The sequence below is a fragment of the Gossypium hirsutum genome, chromosome A01, assembly GCF_007990345.1.
Source record: "Gossypium hirsutum isolate 1008001.06 chromosome A01, Gossypium_hirsutum_v2.1, whole genome shotgun sequence".
NCBI classification, from domain to species: Eukaryota; Viridiplantae; Streptophyta; class Magnoliopsida; order Malvales; family Malvaceae; genus Gossypium; species Gossypium hirsutum.
This window is the reverse complement of record NC_053424.1, coordinates 11,375,289-11,379,835: the sequence shown is the minus strand read 5'-3', so window position 1 is coordinate 11,379,835 and position 4,547 is coordinate 11,375,289. Positions and strand designations below refer to the sequence as shown.

Here is a 4,547-nt window from a genome sequence, read left to right as displayed (position 1 = left end):
AGGGTGGGTATTCTAAATTGTTTGATCCACCTCCACTTGCTTCACACAGCATTACTGAGTGAACCTGTGAAGAACTAAGAAAATCATCAATTTTCTTATTCAAGAGTTCTACCTGATTAGAGAGCATGGTGACTGAATCGACATTATAAACGCTGGTTGTTTTCGTTGGCTTTATCCTCATGACTTGCCACTGATAGTTATTCAGTGACATCTCCTCTATAAATTTATAGGCATCTTCAGGTGTCTTATTATTGATGGTTCCGCCAGCAGTTGCGTCAACCATTTGTCGAGTCGAATGATTCAGGCCATTATGAAAGGTTTGAACCTGTAGCCTGAGTGGTAACCCATGGTGAGGGCATCTTCTCAAGAGGTCATTGTATCTCTCCCATGCATCGTAGAGTGTTTCTAAATCTATATGCACAAAAGAAGAGATATCATTACGTAATTTAGCCAGAAAAATATTTTAATAAAAAATTTTCGGTCATTTGTTCCCAAGTAGTGATTGACCCCCGTAATAATGAATTCAACCACTATTTAGCTTTATTTTTCAATGAAAAAGGGAATAACCGAAGGCGAATGGCTTTATCAGAAATGTCATTAATTTTAAATGTATCACATAATTCCAAAAAGTTTGCCAAGTGAGCGTTGGGATTTTCGTCCTGCAAACCATCAAACTGAACAAATTGTTGTATCATTTGAATTGTGTTAGGTTTCAGTTCAAAAGTATTTGCAGCTACAGCAGGTCTAACTATGCTCGATTTATTGTTAAAGAAGGTTTAGCATAATCATACATAGTGCACGGAGCAGGATTCTGATTAATAGCAATCGCAGGAGGTAACGGATTTTCTTGGTTTTCAATCATCTCCTCGGTTGTGGTTGAAGTATCGTCCTCTTGCTCTTCCTCTGTGTATCGTAAGCTTCGCCTTATTTCTCTTCGGTTTCTGCGAACTGTGCGATCGATCTCACTATCAAACAGTAATGGTCCTGACGGGTTTCTTCTGGTCATAAACTAGAAAAAAAACCTGTCAGAAGAAAATAAATGAAGAATTAGAAAATAAAATAAAAATTTAAATTGAAATAAAAGTAAAATGGATAAAGTAATAAAAATCGAGTGTTCCTAATATCCTAATTCTTCGACAACGGCGCCAAAAACTTGATGCATGATATTTGTAACAGGTTTTAAAAATTTATAAATGAATCGTTCTTGAGACTACTTATTATCACGATTAAGGCAAGTGTACATATCGAATAGTAGTATAGTTCAGCAAGACCAGATTATCGAACCCAAAAGAACTACGAATACTAGTACTTACTTCCTTTTTATTATCTAGCCTAAAAATTAAGAGCTTTGGTTATTTAAACTAATTACTAACTAAGAATGCACAGAAAGAAAACTTGGGAAAATACTTTTGGGAAAATTTGATTGATTAAGACAATACTTAAGGAAAAATCCACCTAAACTTCAATTGTTATTTGACTCTGAATCAGACGATTTATTCATCTGACTTAATGCGTAGAAATCCCTAAGTTATATTATTATCCCTCTCAAGACTAATAACGTCTAACCCTAGGTTGAATAATTGAAATCTCTTTCTAATTAACACCTGAGAATTGCATTAACTCGATCTATGGATTCCCTTATTAGGTTTCACCATAATCCGGCAAAATCTTGTCACCCTATCTCTAGGCGCACAATCAACTCTGCTTAATTATGACAATTTTACTCTTAAACATGGTCTATTCCTCCTCTGAATAAGAGCGTTAACTTGAATCAATATCTTGGAATATTAAAGCAAGAATTAAGAACACATAATTAAGAACAAGTCAAATATTTATCATACAATTCAGATAATAACAACAAGATTTGTCTTATCCCCTTAAGTATTTAGGGGTTTTAGTTCATACTTATGAAGGAAAACATCTCAAAAGCATAAAGATAACAAAACATAAGAAAACCCAAAACTCCTGAAGGAACTTAAAGGGAGATCTTCAGTCTTGATGATGAATCCGACTTCTGAGATGGATCAATCGACTTTCCTTAAGTAATTCCTTACTTCCTACTCTGCCTCCCCTTCCTAAGTGCCTCCTCAGGTGTTTTTATAGGCTTTAGAATGCCTAAGAGCCTTAAAAATTGGCCTTTTCTGACTGGGACTATACTTGGGATCGGTAGGGACACGCCCGTGTGCGATTACTCCAGCCCGTGGTCAAGGCTGTTGAATAGGCATGGGCGTGTAGTCTACCCGTGTAAGTCGTGCTTCAATCCTGCCAAATAGACACGACCGTGTGACACGCCCGTGTGAGGAAGCCCAGGCCATGTTGATTTCCCACGTGGGTCCATTTTCTCCATTTTCGGCTCGTTTCTCACTCTTTTTACTCTCCTACGCTCTCCTAAGTATAAAACATGAAATTAAAGGATTAGGAGCATCGAATTCACCAAATCTAAGGAGAAACCATTCATAAATGGGCTAAGCATGGGATAAAAATATGTATAAATTACTGTTTATCACCCACAAAAAAATAATTGAAAATATAAAATTAGTAGATAGCGACAAGTAGAGTTGTATACAAAAAGATTAGTAATAATTTTATTTCTTAAGAAAAAACATATTAAGTAATAAGAGGGGTTTTTAGAAACTCAAAAACTAAAATTGAATTAAAAGCTCAATGAAAAAAATAATATGATAATACTCTAGGATGACATATTTTTATGCATTAATTATATGTTTATTTTGAGTATGATCCTACTAATTTGAGCTATTTATGGTTTTTTATCTTATAGGGACTAAATTGAAGGCAAAATGGAATTTGAGGCCTAAAAGTGTGAATTTAAAGTTAAATTGGGCCAGCATGCGAAGTAGGAAAGAAGTGGTGCCGAAAATGCAAAGTGTGGAAGATTTTGGGAGCAAAAAAGCAAAAGAAGAGATTTTATAGCACAAGACTCTATCTTAATTCCAATTATAATAGGATAATTATTAAGGATTATTATTTAGATTTAATTTTAGCTTTTATCTTTATTTATTCTTATTTATCTTTAATTATCTTTATTTAATTGTATTTATCTTTTAGAATTTAATTAGGAATAAACTAAGTTTCCTAGTACTATAAATAGGGGATGGAGTGACACAAATTTCACTCATCTTCCTGTAAACACTCTCTCCCCCAAAAAGTTTAACCTTTTGTTCATTTCTTATTTTTCCAATAAAAATTCCATTTCCATTATATTTATTTTTCCCAAAAAGCTTGAGTCACTAAATCTATCTAGCCGAAGGTTGTCAAAGTTCCCCAAAAAGGGTTCATGAGGCTTAGAATCCGTACTTAGCCTTCTCGACGAGTATTCATTGTTTCTCCGCATTACGGGGCTGACGCTTCCATCCATATCCCTTAAAAGGTGATCTTTTCAATGTGTGCAAAAGCGACCGCTTTGTATGTTTTGGGAAGGTTGCACAATCGGCTTGTTAGCTTACTGCGTCAGAGGTTGGCGAGCCCAAGAGACAAAATGGAGTGGGATTCGCCATTGAGAAGTGATGATCTAGCATAAGATGATCCCACAAAAGCGATTGTTGGCTAAAGTCAGGTTCCGCTAAATCGTAAGTCTAAAATTTTGGAGCTGGTGCTTGTAGGCATCCTCTTCCACTATAACTGGCTTATTCTGTTTGAGAAGGATCACCTAAAAGCCGAGGATTGAACCCAAAGCGGATTGAGACAACCGGAGGCTAGAATCTCTCTATAAGAAACTTTTTTCTCAACCCTATTTATCTCTACTATTTCAATTTTAATTTTCGCACTTCCAATTAAATCAAAACTTTTAATTCTATTTTTTTTATTTTTTTCATGTACGCAGGTTTTCTTGGGCACGATTCTGTCCAGGATTTCGAGGAACAAGCAATTGTGCAAATCCGGTCCCTGAGGATTTGACCCTACTTCCCTTATACTATTATTTTTATTATTTTTAATTTTTTATAGGGATATGATATTTTTGGTGCTCTCAACGACCGCATTACAATAAATAATTTTTTTGAAAAATCAATGAGAAAAAGCTTTAGTCGAAGATAAAAGCTTCATTTGATTCATAAATATGATTGTCGATGGAAAGATATCTTCAATGCTTTTAATAAATTAATTTTAGTTAACATTGTTGACTCAATGTCATTCAACTAATATCTCCTTATATGTTCAGTAACCACGAGGCAACTTATTTGAAATTACTTCCCTAACCAATAAATAACATTGTAACTCAAAGCCTAAGATTTAACTTACCAGTAGCATTAAAAACGAGAGATCTAATTCTAATCAACAAACTCAACTCTATAGGGGTTATTTAAGTTAGATTACATATCCGCACCACATGATCATACACTATGACATAAACAATTATGTAGTTCATCACAAGTATTAGAATGAATGAAATAATTTCAGATCTAATTATTCTAATTGAAAAGGCAATCGTTTGAAGTTATTAGATATTGACTGAATATTTAACAAATTAACCTGAACAATTGTAATTCAAGCAGAAAATGCACAAATACTAAAGAATAAAGAAAAATTAA

At 34.2% G+C, this 4,547-nt stretch overlaps 1 non-coding gene across 1 annotated transcript; it reads left to right on the top strand.

Annotated features, from left to right (window-relative positions):
• The first annotated feature begins 341 nt into the window (after positions 1 to 341).
• On the top strand, positions 342 to 448 carry LOC121208366 (small nucleolar RNA R71). The gene has a single exon (XR_005903360.1). It is a non-coding gene; the product is annotated as a small nucleolar RNA R71 (small nucleolar RNA).
• The last annotated feature ends 4,099 nt before the right edge of the window (positions 449 to 4,547 follow it).